Below are 19,152 nucleotides of genomic sequence, written 5' to 3' on the forward strand. Positions count from 1 at the left end.
TATATAAAGAATGTTGACACGAAATGGAGAAAGCGAACTAGAAAATTGACAAGCAAATATCTGGACAGCAGTAAGGGGGCAAATCAGCAATTATCGGTTAAGAAAAAGGTTAAAGAAACAGAGAGAGCTCTGTGGAAAACAGGGATGCTGACGAAATCGGCACTGGGAACATACCGGACCTTTAAACAGGAAATTGTCAAAGAAAATATCTATGATAATTGTAGGGGAAGCTCTTTGTTGTTTGAGGCCAGGATGGGAGTTTTGTGGACTAAGACATATAGAGTCAGATACCACGAGATAGACACGTTGTGCGTTGAGTGCGGAGAGGAGGAGGAAACGGCTGAACACTTGATACTTTTCTGTAAAGGGCTTCACCCTGCAGTGGAAAGCAGCGGGGCTGATTTATCCAAGGCATTGGGGTTTAGGGATAGTGAAGGGAAAGTGGATTTTAAGAGGTTAAAAGTACCCAAGCGAAGGTTATCTGATTGGTGGCTAAAAGCAAGACAGGAGTAAAATTTGGCAGTGACTGCTACAACCAGGTCGAAGCGCTATTTCAACCCATGACGTCGCATCCGGTTTGAAAAAAAGACGTCACGTCCGGCTATTTTTTTGCTGTTTGAAGCCATGTTTGAGCCGAGCCGAGCATTGCTTTCAGTAGCATTATGGCCGGTCGACGGAAAGAACGCGCGATCGTGTTGCACGCGAGTAATTTGTTCTTGCTATCTTTTGGTATGCACATACTGAGGGATTGCCCGTTATCTGACACTCAGCATTCCGTTGTCAACTTCCTTGCGCCCGAATATTTTTTGTTAGCAGATAACCCAGGACTAGCGCTGAGCCCGCTTGCCCGGCAGTGGACCCAAAGGCCCGGAGGGAAAGACTCATCTGTTTTTTTCGTAAGTTCTGCTCAAAAGCTCTGTGCAGTTCAACAAAAAAGAGCTTGCGCTGAGCGTGTTTTATATCTTTTGTCAACCAAGCCCAACATAACTCGTGGTCATGTAAAACACGCATAATTACCAGCTCTTGGGTGCTCCCGAAAAAAGGCGGGAAACTTGACAACAGTCCAGTTGAACTAACCGTTTGTGCGACGAGTTTTGTACGCGGTCCGATTTTTTGTGGCCCCGCGGCTGGGAAAGTATGTAGAGTGTTGAATTAATGCTGCACTTTACAGTTGTGTGCTGCTGTTGCAATTCGGTTTCTAAAACAGTTGCAAAAATTTCAGCGAGATAAGCGATTACGCTTTGGTGTCTGCAGCGCGAAACATGTTCTTTTAAATTCATATTTATTTCAGAAAACAGGACTTTAAAAATTGACTGGCAGTTTTGTGGTATGCACGGACGTTCCCGATTCCTGCTTCGAGTCCGTCGTTGGCTTGCTGGCGCAGAGGCTGAACAAATGGGACGTTAAAATGCTGAGGCAGCAAAGGCTCTAAGGCGCCTCAAGGTGAACCCTCAACCTTTTGTGAGAATTTTAAAATGAGTGCTGTGCCACCTGCGCCGAGCATCGGTTTTACGTGGGAAAGGTGCTTGGACCCAGGTAGCCAACTAGAATGGAGCGCATGAGGCAACTGGAGAAGCAAGCTTAATTTTAAGGCCTCTAAGCTTAAGACATTTTTACAACTGATGGTGTAAAGAGCACTTAAAGAGATGAACATTGTGGGCAATGTGCTTGATGTCCTTTAACTGTTTGGAAGCTTGTGAGGTGCATAAAGCTCACAAGGCACTGTTGCAGTGTGCGACAGGTCATTGTGGTGATATTAGAAGAAGACATAGTGCAGCACAATGGGACAGAGAAAAGGAGCACACTGGATAAGCGCTCGTTCTGTGTGTTTTTATCTGTCCCATTGTGCTGCGCTATGTCTTCTAATATGCTATACGAACAAGCCCAAACTACAACTTTGTGAAGATTGGTCGTGATAGGTTTCTTTGATTTGGCTGCACTCTCTGCACTAGTTCTGTGAAGTTCTGCGGTTGTGCCGGCACTGTGCAACAACAGCTCAGGCAGTTCAAATGCAGCTTGGCACTGGCCGCTTCCAAAACGAATGGTCGAGTGCAGGCCCGATTGTCCAATTTGCTGTCGTCACGAAATTGCAACCAACTGCATGCCGCCGACACCAACAACCACCAAAATCCTGAAACACTTGGAAGAATTTTCAAGCAGCAAATCGCAATAAAGTTTTACCATGAACCTGCTCTAGGAAATGGTCGTTTCACAGAAATAAAAAAAAATCGTTGCATGTATACACACAGGCGACTTACGAATTAGCTCTGAAATGCTGCCCATGCGACTCGACTTGACCGCTTAGGTTTTCATTATGACTCCTCAAACAGTCACTCACCTCCTCTATGTGTAGGTCGAAGAAGCAGAGAACGTATGGCACGAGCTATTTAATGAAATGGTGACAGTTATTTGCTGAAAGGTTATGGCTTATGGGGGTTTAACGTCCCAAACCAACTCAGGCTATGAGGGATGCCGTAGTGAAGGGCTCCGGAAATTTTGACCGCCTGGTGTTCTTTAATGGAGCATAGACACCTAACTTTTGGGTGTGTGGTTTCTTCTTTTTAATGTAATGACGCCACTGCGGTGGCTCAGTGGTTATGGGGCTTGGCTGCTGACCCGAAAGACGTGGGTTTGATCCGGGCCGCGGGGGTTGAATTTATATGGAGGCGAAATTCTAGAGGCCCATGTATTGTGTGATGTCAGTGCACGTTAAAGAACCCCAGGTGGTCGAAATTTCCAGAGCCCTTCACTACAGTGTCCCTCATAGCCTGAGTCGCTTTGGAACATTAAACCCCCATAAACCAAGCCAATCTTTTTGTAATAAGGCCATATTATACACGGATTACCACGTGGTATGCTCCTATGGCTGCTAAATAATTTATAACTGAATTTCTTTCTTGTGCTGTTTCAGTTTCACTAGCTGAACGATGACTGTGGCCTCAAAGAGAGGTTGTAGGTCATGTGAGGTGTGAAAAACTGCAATATAATCGCTGCTTCCACATTAGTTGTCATTCCGGCTCTTGAGGAAGGCTGGCTTCAGCAGTGCAGTAAATCATAAAGATGGAGCAGCGATTATATGGGCGTTTTTCTATGCCTCACATGACACAAGAGCACTCTTTGACGTCACAGCAATTGTTCGGCTGTTCAAACTGAAACAGCTTGACAGAAAAAATTCAATTATAAATTATTTAGCGGCCATGGGCAAATATCACATGGTGATTCATGCGTAGTAGTATTTTCTGCATCGTTGTAGAGAAGAAAACATGCCACCAAAATTACGTGTCTATATTCCTTTAGCACGCAGAAAACCAAATGGAAAATGCTCTTGGCCATTACCTCCAATGCAAATGCTGTGTGGTGTATAATATTGTTACGTGGTTGCCGTCCAAAGAGTGAGGCGCGATGAACGATGGGAGAGATATAATTTAATGGCCGTTGGCCTAGCGCGAGTGCTCTGTAACGCACCACAGCCAGCTTCGTGGTCTTTGCCATAATATTCCTTTTTCTCATGGACATTGTCACATGGAGGAAACTGGGTGGTGTGTCATTGTTTGCGTAAGAACTTAAGGACACTGAGAAGTTCCCTAGGCAGCCGCTGACCACACACCATGCGTGGCAAAATTACTTTTTAAAAGTAATTAAATTCCATTACTAATTACTTTCCTAGATATCACAAGTAATTAAATATTACAAATTACTGGTCTCAAAAAGTAATGACATTACATTACAATTACCTGCCTTAAGTAATGAAAATTACTTTGTTTCGATGCTAAAATGTTGCGCATTGGTCATAGTTTGTGCAAAATTTCTTGAGTTTTTTGTTTGCAGCGCCACTGAGCTTGAAAATGGGCGTCAAAAATTTTGCCCCTCTTTAGTCAATTTGAACAGCCGCTTTGCTGATGTAGATGAGGTCTTTGTCGTATCACTCTTCAATCAGAAGTACATCGTTCAATGTGTAATATGGTCCCACCATCCTGATTTTGAAGAATTTGTCATCCGCGTAAACAGCGGGAGTGCATTGCCTGCTTATCCACGCATCATCCCAGAAGTGCACAGGTGCGCGAGAAGTTGCCAATTCTGCTGTTCAATTGATTTGTTCTGGAGGCAAGTTGGTGGAAGTGCATTGCATGTAACTGAGACGCTTTTACCTATGTTTCCCTTGAGTTAGATATAGGGCCTCAAATGAGGCCACAAAACCCCGACAACTCACGACCAACTTTCTTAGACGTGTCAGTTGAGACTTCTTGTCAGTGCGGCGACGTCAAAGCACTAAGTGCTCGCAGTGCGTTTGTGTGTGAGATCGTGTGCAGTGCAGGAAGATGCGTAGCAGTCCTGTGACTGATATGCAGATTCTTCACCAAGGCAGTGCTGACGCCTATGCGCACGTCACCTCTCGTCCACGTGCGCCGCTTCCCTGGAGAGCTGCCCATTATTGGTTGTGCACTTTTAATAATAATAATAATTGGTTTTTTGGGGAAAGGAAATGGCGCAGTATCTGTCTCATATATCGTTGGACACCTTAACCGCGCCGTAAGGGAAGGGATAAAGGAGGGAGTGAAAGAAGAGAGGAACAATGAGGTCCCGTAGTGGAGGGCTCCGGAATAATTTCGACCACCTGGGGATCTTTAACGTGCACTGACATCGCACAGCACACGGGCGCCTTAGCGTTTTTCCACCATAAAAACGCAGCCGCCGCGGTCAGGTTCGAACCCGGGAACTCCGGATCAGTAGTCGAGCGCCCTAACCACTGAGCCACCGCGGCGGGTGCACTTTGAAGGGGAACGCCTTATATGGCACATTGACATTGATACCCGGCGTCATTGTCGATGTCCAGGAAACGTGGTCCACAACCCCCAATGACTTCATCAGCAGAGGGAAAAATTTCTTCCGAACGTGCAGAGAATTGAACCAATTGAGGGCCTTCAGATTGCGAGGCGATCGCGCAACCTATGGGCCACAAAACTGCGTTGCTTCTTGGCAAATAATGATTCATTTAACCCTTTCACTGCCTCTCCCGAGATAACTCGGGCGACCACACATATGCACTCCCTGCTTCTCACGAGTATACTCGTTTTGGTTTCTTAACTCGCTCCCTGCTGCTCCCGATAATACTCGTGCAAAATAAAATAATGCAAGCATGTAGCGCCATCTATGGAGAGGCCTCATAAATAACACAGAACTTGTACGATGACTTTCTAATAGGTGGAGCGCGTGTTCCATCACCCGCATCGCTTTGTAATCGCCTCTGCAGAACAGCCATGGCAAGGCAGCGTGCGTCGTGCGTCCGCGGTTTGATGGACGAAGAAATTCAAGAATTGCTCATGAATTCGGACTCCGATGACAGTGACAGTGAGGAAGCAGCCCGTCTAAGTGCCTTGTCGAGTGATGACAGTGATGAGGAGCCCCTTCCACAAAGAAATCCGCGTAAGAAGAGGAAATGCGACGAGCGGGATTTCTCCTGGAAGAAGGAGTTCAAGCCTCAGGACCATGCGTTCGACCCATCTTCTTCAGGAATCTGCAATGACATCACAGCAGCATCCAGTGAGCTCGAGATTTTTTAAAGTTTGTTTACGCCGGACATTGTGGAAGGAATTGTGGATCAAACTAGCAGAACCCAACACGAGCCTGCTGCGTCTGTGCTAACACGCAGCATCGACCAAAGCAGCAAAGAGAGTCTCGCTATCTGTGTTCCAGCTGCGAGGTGCCGCTTTGTGTGGTACCTTGTTTTGAAGAATACCACACCAAAAAAAGTTTTCTAAACACATGGACATCCTAATTAGCTGATACTCATTTTGCTAATTAGTCAAGTGCCAATTTTTTGTATTCAGTACAACTAATATCTATATGTTAATCATGAATAAAATGTTTCCATGACCTTCAGAGCATCCTAATGCCTTGCTAGCATAAAATTTCTACGAAAGTAGTATGCAAAAAAAAAAAAAAACCCGGCAGGGAGTATGCAGTGGTGAGAAAAAAACCCGGCAGCGAAAGGGTTAAATTATGTGTTACCTTATGACTGTATGCTAATGAGTAGGTGTGTCATTAGAAAGGAAGGAAACAATATAAATTAAAAAATGAATGTTTTTTGCCTTCAAAGCATCGAAGTAGTCTCAAGTGCCCTTTGTAATTTATTCTTGCTTTTGCGAGTCGCCGCGGTGGCTCATTGGTTATATGGTGCTCGGCTGCTGACCCGAAAGACTCTGGTTTGATCCCGTCTGCGGCAGTCTCTTTTCGGTGGAGGCGAAATGCTATAGGCCCGTGTACTGTGCGATGTCAGTGCACGTTAAAGAACCCCAGGTGGTCAAAATTCCCGGAGCCCTTCACTATGGCGTCCCTCATAGCCATAGTCGATTGCTTTGGGACGTTAAACCCCCATAAACTACATCTTTGCTTTGTATATGCTCATCTCCACAAACGCGAGGCCAAAGCATGGCAGATACGAGGAGAAGCATGGACTCGGTATGAAGCAAAAGTAATATTGCTAGTAATTGATTACTTTTCCGTGAAATTACTGCTTGAAAGTAGTTCATTACATTAATTAATTACCAGGCCACAAAAGTAATGAATTACATTAGAAATTACCGAGAAAAGTAATTTAATTACTGTAATTATATTACAGTAATTTAATTGCTGGCTAGTCTGCCACACACTGATTTCAAGGTGATTGCACACTGCTTTTCAATGAATGCGAAATCCTGACATGATAGCTTCTGCAAATGGTACGCAAGAAGGCCTTTTGCATTTTTAAGGCACAGGTTTGTGCCACCTTCCCTTTTATTTTTTTGTCCCCCCACCCTGTCCCCCTTAATATTTTTTTTATGTTATGAAGGCAATGTTTTAGCAACAAGCTTGAATTAGCCCCTATGAAAAATTTTTTTGCTGGTCTGCACGTGACTGTCTTCATGTTCAGGTTTTGCGCCATTTCCTAGTCCCTGGCATTTATTGGCACTTTCACTTCATTAAAACGTTTGTGAATGTGCTGGCACAAATTTTGAAAAGTTCCTTTTCTAGAGCTTGCAAGCTGTTCCCATATTTTTGTTTTCCATGGGGGTGAAGTTTCATGGCATGTCCAGTCCGTCAACTATTTCTTACGGTTCTCAGATACTTTGACCCGTTACACTTGTGTATTGTGGAAGAGGCGCAGGTGCTCTTAAGATGCTTTGTGCCCTTGCCTTTGTGCAGGGCAGCAGCGGCGTCTTCTCCGCAGTGCTCAGGTGCATTTGGGCAAAGCATCCAAAAATGATGACTAGCTTGGCTGGCATTTTCTCTTGGTCTCTGAATGCATCATATGGTCAGAATTTGGCAAAATTATGGACATGTATACTAGGGAATCGTTTCAAAAAGTTATCCAGGGTAAAAATAGCACAACACGCATAATTTTTGGTTTTGTGATACTGCAGATTACACGAACCAAGAGAAGAACAGCAAGATTCTACTGTATTTCTTTGAAGGGCTGTGACGGTTTTAAAGGGTGTCTAGCAACCTAGAATTGTCAAAAGGAATTTCGTTTACCTGGAAAAATCGGGGAGCTGTGAGGGATACCATCAAGAAAGTGGTCAAGTCGCGGAAAAGGACGGACTGAAATTAACGCAGAGGTCTGCTGCCAGTTTTAACGATACTGCGAGTGTCCAGCACACAGTCCGTTCTTATTGGCATGACATATTTTTGCTTCTAATGAGTATTAGGCATGGCAGCCTGTCTGTTTTAGCTGTCTTTTTCTTGTCTTCAATTAAGTGAGCATTGTATGTACTGGTTGGTTCTGTACAGGTTGCCACACTCCTCATTAAATTTGGTCTGGTGCATGTGAATAGACACAGCTACGTTCAAAAGTCTTTTCTGTGAAATAAGCCGTAGTCATAGTAATGTGCAGAATTCATGCACTTTCAGTATGCTGATGCGAGGTGCCACGCCACCCCAGTGTGGCATCAAAATTGATCTGTAAATCTTGCTCTCAGGCCTCGTCAATCTTGTAGACTATTGCAGAAACAAACAAATAGAGGCTAGTTTCTCTGCAGTTCCAGCTGTGATGACGAGGTCTATAAAGCTGTTACTTTTTGTGGAAATCGCTTGATGCTTGTCCTGTGCCATTGCTGCTATCGAAAGGGATGCCAGAGTGTGCCTTCGTTGGAAAGCTAGTAAAAGGCAGTGCTTCTCAGTGATGAGCAAACCAACCTTTGTCAGCCCTCTTGTTCAAGGGTTCCTTCTTGAAAGCCTGAAGTATTCTTTTGCAGTACAATGAGCAGTGTATGGAGCCCCTGAAACCATGCAGAGTGTTCCGTTTAGAAATTTTCCAGAATTTTCTCAAAGTAGAGTTGTTTGTTTCTTTTGTGAAAGCACATGTAATGTCAGCACATATGGCCACCACTCTTATGAACCATTAAAAGAAACCAAAAACTTGTGAGCATAATTTTAACAAACTTCCAAATCTAAGACTCCGGATCACCCAGGCACTTTTCATCTAGTGAGAAGGGAAACAGCTGCTGAAATTCCTGCACAGATTCCTAATTGAAATGTGCCAGCATCTGTGTGTCCGTTACGGCCAGGGATTCCAGTGTGGTGAAACCCATACACAAGAGTTAAGCGGCCCATGTCCCGTCAAGAATGCTGCATCTGGGGCAGCATTCCACAGCTGGAGGTGTCGCAAGAAAGTGTGGAAGAGGTCGTCTTGTTAATGCTCTCACTCTTGTTGTAGCTTAAGCTGCTGTTCATCGATTTTTTGTGTCATTAATGTTTCTCAACAATGCCACAGCACGTCATACGCCTTTTCAGTGTCTGAACTGTGACAAGAGCATCTCCACCGCAGCCGCGTCCTCGTGCTTGAGTGCTCGTCTCGGCTACGGGAGGTCGTGGGTACGATTCCCGCGGCCTTCGGTCCACCAGCCAATTAATCCAATAGGAACAGGCGGTCCCCCGGCCTAGTGCTCGGCTCTCCAGGGCTGCACTGCGTGGGAAGGATGGACTGCGCCTCAAAATTCCCGTCAAATGCGGGTACAAAAACGTCTCCACGTGGTTAAAACCCGCAGTCCAAAACTCTCGCCTTGTGCCAGTTACAAAACTCACAACGTTCACTTCTCTAGCCTCAAGATAGATGTGCCATAAGCACTCTCCGCTCACAAACCCCCTTCGAGCAAAGTGCGGCGGTATTTGATTGCTACCGTTGTGGCTGGCTCACACGCATCAGCAGGTGTGCATGACGGGTTAAAAAAAAGATGGGCTTCTACCGCACGAGGTGGATTTAGCGTTGCTTGACGGCAGAACTTATCTCTGATCCATCAAGGCAATGGTTTGGTCGAAGACCCTTCTCCCAAGCATCTCACCCTAGATGAGCCGAGCACCAGGGCGGGGAAATCTTAAAACCGGTGGGCACCCGGCGGCACTGGGAATCGAATACAGCACCTCCCGAATGTGAGGCGGATGCTCTACCACAAGGTCGCGCTTCGGTGCTATGATCGTCGCCAAAAGGCCGAGAAATGAAAAGCCGAGAGATTGTCGTTCGGCAGCTTACAAAGTCAAGCTGTCATGTTTTTTCCTGAACACAGTTATGGCTCAGGCTAATTGTACCATTCTACATGCTTTTCCCTCATTTATTGAGACGCTCAATAAGCTTTAGGATGCGATAAATTATGAAGAGGAATGAAATATTTGTGTGAAATGTTTCTTTTCATCACTGCATTTTGTGGAAACATGTTTGTATTGTAATTTCAAATGTTTTATAATTTGAACTACTCGAAAATAAAGCATATCGCAGTACTGGCCGGCATTTCGAAAGGCCCTGATATGCACAGCATGTGTATGAGAGCAGACGATGCAGCGGTCCCTGTGTCACTACTTTTGGAACCCACATGACCAGGGTTGCTGCTCTTCCTCGGGAGTGACGTCATAATGCACCCCGACACTCAGAAACTGAAATCGCTCAGTATAAATAATGCGGTAATATTTAATGTTCATATTTAAATTGCGGAGCACGTATCACGCACCGGGTGGGAGTATGCAATGTTTGAAACTAAGAACACTCCAACCAAAAATTTGATGTCTCCGCCCCTTTAAGGTTTTGGGTTCAGGATATGGAGCTTGTGACCTCCTGTGTGCCAGCGTCAGAAGGCTTTCAGAAACCCTTTCATTGTTTGTTTTGACTGTTTTTATTCATTCTTGGTCTCTGCCTTGTACACACTTCTTTTTGTGTGTGGTTTCTCTGGCACATCTTGAACAATGTTCCTTTTATTCTTTTTTTTAAGGATCTTTCTAATGTCCATACGCAAAGCCACTACAGGAGTGCGTGGGCTGCTACTGTAGCCTGTTTGGAGATGTCCTTCTCTTTTTTCCCTCATATGCATTCCATTTTTTGTGTATTTGTTTGTGGGTTTCTCTTGGCCTACAGGCAGACTCGCATTAGGCCCACGTCGGCCAGGACTTCCTTGCCAAATAAAGTGTTCCTACCGACACACCTTGTCAGTAATTGATGAAGCGTATGAATAAATGAGTAACAACTTCGTTGGCCGTATAGAAAAACCGTGTTACAAAGCAGTTTTTTTTAAGGCCATACCCAGCCACCACATTGTTTCCTCTGAGCAACCTACTCATCTTTGAGGTAAGTGCTTGCCGTGTGTCGCATCACAGTCTGAAGTGTTGCTGCAGAACTGCATATTGCCTTCCTGTTTATGCCATTGCAGCAGAAAATGCTCCCCAAAGCTAATGAAAAAAAAACTACTTTGAGACAACTGCTAAACGGGTGCTGAAGCCCACTGAACATTGTAATTGAGGCCCTTTGAACTGAATGTTCTTTGTAGGTATTTTACAAAGGCAAGATAACAATCCTAGCTGTGCTGGGATTGCAACTCGCTGCAAACGAGGCAGATTCTGTAGCACTGGGCTCTTTCTGGCAGTTTTTGAAATTCGCATTACCCGAAACTGCACTGTAAAAGAGCATAAAGAAAACGATGTCTTCCTCGGTAATTCATGCCATGCAACATGACATAGAAACCATCACCTGGCCAGTTTATCCATTGCCTCGAGGTGCAAGGCATCTGCCAGTTCCTGTACGGTAGCTTCAGCCTGTTGCATTGGAAAACTACATTTCTCTTGAAGGCACTTTTTGAGCAGGAATCAGGTTTACCCTGGTTTTCATGGTTTCTGCTTCGGGTGCACAAACTAGATAATATCGTGCTTTAACTGCTAATGAAAGGCCCTAAATATTGCTAAATTTGATTTATAGTCTTCTCTTACTGTTGTGACCTATCTTTCCTCAAGCAGAACAGTGACCTGAGCTAGGTCGCTGAGTGGATTTGCATCACCTGTTAAAGTCAGATTAATTTTTTTCTTGTTCTAACTTTCTCAGCTGCTGAGGGCCATTATTGCCAGTGAGGTGCGTACTGTATACAGACGGGGAAATCGCTTAATTCAAACCTGCGGTATTCACAAACTGGCACTTCGCTCCCGCCAAAATCGCGTATTTCAGTGCGAAAAAGCTGCCGGCAATATGAGCGTACGCAACGGCCGTACAGCTTACCTGTCCTGACTGATGAAGAATCGCAGTGCAGCATGCTGCATACGGCCATCGTGGAGAACCACTCGTCTACTACCCCCAGTCACACGGTGCTTTCGAAGTCCAGTTTCTCTCCCCAGCTGCACTCCTGTTCCTGTCACGACGTGGGACCAGTTTATTTTAGCACATGCGGGGTCGATAGAGTGGAATCTATGAGGCGCTACTATTAATGCTATCAGTGCTAATGAGCGGTCGCATGAGAATGAATAGAACCTTACCAACCTCTCTGGTCGGGCTCTCTTTATTCTGAACTCGGCATAAAAGAACTATTTTTCGGTCCCCTTAACCTTCGTTTCTAACCAGCATAGTTTGAACAAATTTTCGGTCGCTTAATAGTTTCAAGTATCGAGACGTCGAATGCCTGATCATTGGTACGTGGCCATATATATATTTCCCATCCATGGCGCACGCATAATTTGTCCCTAAACGTAATGAGCGTTGGATATATTGTCTTCATCTTCAAAAGACTTGCCGCAAATCTCAAAAGTCTATTATAGCGACAAATTTATATATAAGACTGCTCAAAGGGAGCACGGCTACAAAACCACCGCCGCACACACGCGTCCACTATCTTGGCGCTCTTAATTCAGTTCCAATAGATTGACCGAAAGTTTGAGCTATAAAAGCGAGCACGAAACAACGAGAGTTCATTGTGTGAGCGTGTGTTTGAGGAAGGATTGCGCATAAAAGGTTTTACCACAAAACGCACTGATCATGGTGCTTGCATGCGGCACAGCGAAACGGCGATATCGATACGAGATAAAATTCCGCAGCTGGCGCTTCTAGCCCTCGCAATGAAAAGAGGCAGGATTGATTTTTCCCTTTTTAAAACAAACATCCGGTAGACCTCCGCTGTTACATCCGCGGTTGATGCCTTTTTCCCGGTGCTACGTTTTTTTTCTCCATATGAGCCAGGTAGTCCAGCTGCCACAGAAACCCCTGCAACTGAAATTCGATAGTCTATATCTGTTAAAGATCCCCAGGTAGTCGAAAATATTCCGGAGCCCTCCACTACGGCACCTCCTTCTTCCTTTCTTCTTTCACTCCCTTCCTTATTCCTTCTCTTACGGCGCGGTTCAGGTGTCCAACGATATATGAGACAGATACTGCGCCATTTCCTTTCTCCAAAAACCAATTATTATTATTATTATTGTCGGGGCCTATAGACATACAGCGGGGGCTTAAGCAAGGATGTCCTCTGTCTGCCTTTTCCATTTTCCATTGCAATAACGGACACTTGGGCGATTTGGCGCCTTCGTTCTCCATTTTCTTTTTGTTACTCTCCTCTCTCAGTTTCTAGGAAGGAGCCTTCTTTTTGTCTCCGCGACGGAACGCGGGGCGGAGGCGTTCTTCTGACGCGAGGCAGCGCGGAGACATTTGCGCTTTGCAGCGCCCGGCTGCTGGATCGGGTTTCTGCTGTGCGTTTGGCCGGCCAAAACACCGCCGTAACTTACATTTTAACTGTTAACAGCCGCACCCGTGGGGAGCGCATCGCGCTCTGAGGCATATGCGCGCAGTGTAGTTTTCCGTTTCTTTGTTCTTTTGTTGCTGTTTTCTTGTTTATTATATTTTCATTCCTCGTGTTCGAACCTCTCGCTTCCGCCGAAGGAAGCTTCCCCCCCATAATAATTCTTGTCGGAGCCCCCCCCCCCCCCCCCCACCCCCCCCCCCCTATTTCCCATGCGGACAATTCACCCCTCTCCGCGCCCGCTGTCTCTAACCTCTGCTTTCTATTCCCCCCCCCCTTTTTTTTTTCGTCTGTTCCTTTAACCACCCTCGTCCTTTCCCTCAGTCGAAGAGAGGAGTCTGGCCGCTCGCTGTTTGTCTCTTGTGTGATCTGTTTGTTTGCTCGAAGGAGAGCGTTTTTCAAAGGAGAAAGAGAAGTAAAGAGAAAAAGAAAAACGCGCTGTCGCCCCCCTGAACCGCGCCGTAAGGGAAGGGATAAAGGAGGTAGTGAAAGAAGAAAGGAAGAAGGAGGTGCCGTAGTGGAGGGCTCCGGAATAGTTTAGACCACCTGGGGATCTTTAACGTGCACTGACATCGCACAGTACACACGGTTCAGGTGTCCAACGATATATGAGACAGATACTGCGCCATTTCCTTTCCCCCAAAACCAATTATTATTATTATTATTGTCGCCCCTGTCCACGGAGCAGCCGCGGTGAACGGGCAGAAAAAAAAAGAAATAAAAAAAGGCAAACGAGGTGCAGGAGGGGAGAATAGACGCCCTCAAGGCAGAGCGGCGGCTAGTACAGTAACAGACGGTGGCGGATTCGCGGAACAGATAAGAATTATAGATGCATGTACTCGCGTGCCGCTGGCCAAGACGAGTAAACAAATAAACAGAATCAAACGCAGACAGGGCAGACTTCTCTGGAGCCTCTTCGGCAGGAATAGTCGATGCGGAATCAGCGGCGCACTTAGCTTAACTAGAGGCACGTGCACACGTGCAAGATGCGCTTTTTTTTATCCTGCGCGCGTTGGAAAACGTGGGGAATTCCGAGTGAGTGAGTGAAAAACTTTTATTGAACATTTGCGTAGTTCGGTGGCAGCAGGATCCGCGTCGTCTTCATATCAGGCGATCCCGGATCCCGTCTTCGCAAGGTCGGGCCCTCATTCCAGGGCTCCGCTGAGCCGCGCTGCCTCGTAAGCGTGCTGCACCAGGGTCCTTTGGACCGTGAGCTCGCTGCTGACGAGCCGGCTCTCCCATTGCTCCGCACTTGTGTGTTTGTGTTGGGGGAATTTTATGTTTCGCTCACACTCCCATGTGATGTGGTACAGCGTTGGTACCGCCCCGCACCACGGGCATGTGGCTCTGTATTGTGTCGGAAACATCTTGTTTAGTATGTGTAAATTTGGAAAAATACCCGTCTGCAGTCTGCGCCACCCGGTAGCCTCTTCCTTTGTTAGTGCCTTGTGTGGCGGAGGATATTTATACCTTAAGCCCCTGTATAGGGCCAGGTGCTCTGCATACCCCCCGTCGCAGGCTCGGGTGCAAAAGTCGTCCGGTAATCCCGCTCGGAAACTCATTGCTCGAGCATGGCCGTCCGCTCTTTCATTTCCCTTAATACCTGCATGTCCGGGTATCCAAACCAGGCTGTGTATGTGTTTTGTGTCTGAGACGCGCGCTTTTCTGAGTATGTTCATGGCTGCGGCACCTATCCTTCCCCTAGTGTAGTTTCTACATGCCTCTTTCGAGTCTGTAAGTATGTTAAGAGATTTGTTTCCCTGGGAGCCGCAAGCGACCGCTAGAGCTATGGCAACCTCCTCGGCTTCTGTTGCGTCCGCAGCCTCTGCCGCTGCACAGGTGATCAGTTCTCCCTGGTGGTCGACTACTACAGCCGCGGCCATGCGCTTCCTATCCAACAGGTACAGCGCCGCGTCCGTGAAGACCGTGTTTTCCAGATTGGCTAAGCCACGCTCGATATACTCGGCTCTTGCTTTCCGTCTTCCTTCGTGCAGGTTCGGATCCATGTTCCTAGGCACGGGTGCGACCCGAATGGCTTTTCTAATTCCATCCGGGACGTCCCTGTACCTGTCAAGGCGCTCTTGTGTTTCCACCCATATTCTTTTCAGCAGTTCCCGGCCTGTTGGCGTGCTTCGGTGTCTCGTATACTGTGCCCTGATTTGGGCCTCCCTCAGCTCTTGGAAGGTGTTACTGATCCCTAGCTGGAGTAGTTTCTCTTTCGGTGTGTTCCTAGGTAGATGCAGGGCGGTCTTATATGCCTTCCTTAATATTACATCTATCTGTTCCATGTCGGCTTTGGTTGGTATCTGGTAGGGCAGTGAATAGGTGACTCGGCTGACTATCAGGCTGCTCACGAGTCTGAGCGTGTCTTCCTCTTTCATGCCGTACCGCCTATGCGAGACTCTGCTGATCATTCTTCCTACCTGCTCTGCTGCTTTACTTATTAGGCTGATGGTGTGGCTGCATTTCCTGCTTCTTTGCAGCCACATACCTAGCACCCTTATCATGTCTTTCTCTGGGATCCTCTGCCCTTCCAGGTAGACTTCCAGCTCCGCTTTAGTGGGATGTCTTCCGACTCTCAGCAGCTCCGATTTCTCGGTTGAGCATCTGAGGCCTCTTTCTCTGGTGTACTTCTCCACGCACGTGGCTGCTTCCTGTAGTCTGTCCTCCTTCTCCCCCAGAGAGCCCTGGGTGACCCATACCGTGACATCGTCGGCATACATTGCGTGTTTTATCCCTGGTATCCTCTCGAGTTGCCGCGCACGCCCGATCATCGCAACGTTGAATAATATCGGTGAGATGACCGATCCCTGGGGAGTTCCCTTGCATGGTGTGCCGAAAGGGTCGCTTCTAAGGTCTCCAAGCCCGACTGTCGCAGTTCTATCGCTTAAGAAGGCCCTGACATAATTATGGACTCTTCTTCCGCAGTTGGTGTTATTGATTCCCTCCATGATGGCGTTGTGGCTGACGTTGTCGAAGGCCCCCTTTAAATTCCGAGAAAAACCTAAAGAAAATGTGTCCCCAACCGGACATGACGTCATTAGAAGTCACGTGACCATGACGTTCAAACGTGACGTCACGGGTGACGTCACATTTTTAAAACCAATCAGCGTTTCCAGCCTAGCGACCCGCAAACGCTTGTGAGAAAACGTGTCTGTCTCCAACCGGACATGACGTCATTAAACGTCAAGTGACCATGACGTTACAAACGTGACGTCACATTTTTTTTACCAATCAATCAGCGTTTCCAGCCTACCGACCCGCAAACGCTTGTGAGAAGATGAGAAACGCGACGTTCTTCTGTAGGTCGTTTTCACCTGCCTCGCTGGCCACAGCTACTCCCTAAGCAGAATTCTTTTCGTCAATCTGTCTCGAAAACGAACACGGAACAGCTGGTGACACCTGGTGTGTGCTGCGGAAATCAAGAAACAGCGCGAACTTGGGAATCGAAATTGCATTGAGGAGAACAATGCTTTATCTTAGGACATTGCAACGGAAGAAGGCGCTTGTTGATGTAAACTGCGTGGAGAGCGGAGTAAGCCGGTGGGATGGTAAGTTGATTACATATATGTTTGTTTGAAAAGTGAGAGCTGCGAATGACCGGAAACGTTTTCGAAATGCCACTACATTAAACGTGTAGTTGTTATTCCTGTGGATGACGCTCGAATGGAGTTCAAAAATGGCGTTCGGTAGGGATGGGCGAGTAGCGTCTGTTTAGTTCCGGTGTTCCAGCGGGAACCTTCCGTGGTCCAGGCTTCAATTGTACAAGGCAGTACTAGAGCACCGCCATATTGAGTTCTTCTGATGAACTTTGTTCATTACCTTGTGCATTTCTGACGGCTGTCTAGGGTTAAACCTCTACGACGATAAAAGCGACGCATCCGCTGCAGCAGTGGCGAAATACCCCGCGCTCTGCCAGGCAACGTCTCGTGAGCTAAGAGAAATTTTTCATGCCTAAAAATTTGTCCACAGTTTCATGAAACAACGCTACCAGTTGTACTTGATTAGGAAAGATGTGCTCCACGATAAAGCCTAAGGAAGGATCTGTGGTGGAGCTAGTCGAGGTGAAAACCGTTGCTACAAGTGTACAGTCGCGAGGTTGAGCATCCGCCTCGCATGCAGGAGGTGTGAGGTTCGATCTCCAGTGTCGCTGGGTACCGAGCGGTGATACAAAGGGTACAAGCTTTCCCTGGCCTGCTGCTCGGCTTAAACAGGGTGAAATGCTAGGAAAAATGGGGCTTTGATGCCATCTTGAGCAAACGAAAATACCTTGTGCCATGGCGACAGGCAACGTTACTCTTGAACTATACTCGGATGCAACTCAATAACAAAGCGACAGATGCCCCTCAGAGGAGTCACTCCGGCCAATGGTGTCGACCGATTCTCCCCTTGACCGTTTACTTCTAAGCTGCCAGCGTGAAATAGCAGATGGTGGCAGAAGGATGGGAAATAACCACGGCCAAATCGGATTAACTGTGGCGTCATGAAAAACCGGTCAACGCCATTGCCTCGAGGGTCTCCTTTGACGGGCGTCTGTCGCTTCGTTCTTGAGTTGTATCCGACTATAGCTGGCGTCACCGGCGTCAGGTCAGTTCAGCAAACCTTGTCTTGAGACCCGATCTCGGAGGCCTTAGCTTAGTATAAATGCTACTCGTTTCATGCTTTGAAGTGTGGCTCTAATTCATTGTCTTTCGTCGCTAAAATTTTCATACGTATAATTTGACGGTCATAAAGATAATACATTGACTTCGCGTTGAGATGACCTCTTAGTGGAGACAAGTGTTTCTACTTTTAACAGCTGTAGAATTCCTGAATGTTTACAAACAACCGAGATGGCGCTACAATCGCTATCGGGCTCGAGGTAGGAAAGGGGCCGGGGCGTCATCATGGGGTAGCCCTGAGCACCGGTTTTTCAAGGCTTGAAGGTGCGTTTTCAATCAATGGGAATCACAACAGTGGTAGATGTTTTGCATGGGTTCGTGTTGACCCCCCCCTCACCCCCGGCCCTCACCCCCGGCCTTCCTCATGTAATAGTTCGCATCCATTTCATGCTGCACGAACCACAACAGCGCAGCTATAAACGGGCTAATTTCGTATGCAGCGAAGTACAACGGGGATAGCAGGGATTTATATAGAAGAGAACTTATACGAGATATACTCTGTCCTCTTATGATTGCACACTATCTTCACGAGATAACTAAAAATATTCCTTGACAGTGTCACATATACTAATGAGTCTAGAATAAAATTATGAAGGAAAGAGGTGTGAAGAAGACGGCGTGGTTTAACCGAAGAATAAAGAAGATGAAGAAGCATTCGGTGAGATGGAGAGAGATGACTGGTGGAGAAGCATTCGGTGAGGTGGAGAGAGATGATTGGTGGAGAAGAGAAGAAGGAGAAGACGACAAGGATTACGTGGACGATCCCGAAGGCTATAAAAGGGCGAGGGAGAGCGAGGCACGGTGGGGAAGAACGGAGATGCAGAGGCTGCGGCGGGTCATGGATGCTTCGGCTGGAAGAGAGCGACGCCGGCCACTGCTCCGGTGAGCTCGCGTTCTACGGCTTCGCATCGTGGACACCCTGCCGTTCCTGAGCCCGTTACGGGGAGTTAACTGAGGACGCTACCACCTGCTACGGTAAAGGATGTCTCCGGCCCTGTTGCCACCCATCCGGGTGGTGCCCCCAACGCCAACAGCACCGGCATCAGCTCCAAGGGCGGTTGGACCGGGAGCTTGTACGACGCCGCCAGCGACGCCAGCCGCAGCATGTCGAAAGCCTACTCGACGCCGACTACTGGATCCATACAACGCCGCAGCCGTACCGAACCAACCGTGAGCACGAACGCCGACCGCTAACAGTAGAACGCTAGTAGTAGACGCTGGTAGCAGTGTGCCCGTGTCGTGTGTATTTTTTATCTTTGTGTTTTGTGTTAGTTTTGTGTGCTAGTGTGTGTGTCAGGTAGGGTGTATTAAATGTGCATTTGTGTGGGTACACCTGTCACCTAGTCCATTCTTTCGGTCCTAGTGTTCTCCGGGGAGATCCGTGACAGACAGCACTGTGCCTTTACATCCGTTTAAAATGCGCAGTGTCTTCTTGTGATGCGCACTCCGTTGCGTTCGAGCACCCGTTCCTCAACTCCCTC

The 19,152-nt window shown here is 47.2% G+C and overlaps 1 long non-coding RNA gene across 1 annotated transcript; it reads left to right on the forward strand.

Annotated features, from left to right (window-relative positions):
• Positions 1-328: 328 nt before the first annotated feature.
• LOC144115574 (uncharacterized) lies at positions 329-10,711 on the forward strand. The gene is made up of 3 exons (XR_013311456.1): positions 329-896; positions 1,292-1,443; positions 5,203-10,711. It is a non-coding gene; the product is annotated as an uncharacterized LOC144115574 (long non-coding RNA).
• Positions 10,712-19,152: the final 8,441 nt, after the last annotated feature.

Source organism: Amblyomma americanum, chromosome 1, assembly GCF_052857255.1.
Source record: "Amblyomma americanum isolate KBUSLIRL-KWMA chromosome 1, ASM5285725v1, whole genome shotgun sequence".
Lineage (NCBI taxonomy): Eukaryota > Metazoa > Arthropoda > Arachnida > Ixodida > Ixodidae > Amblyomma > Amblyomma americanum.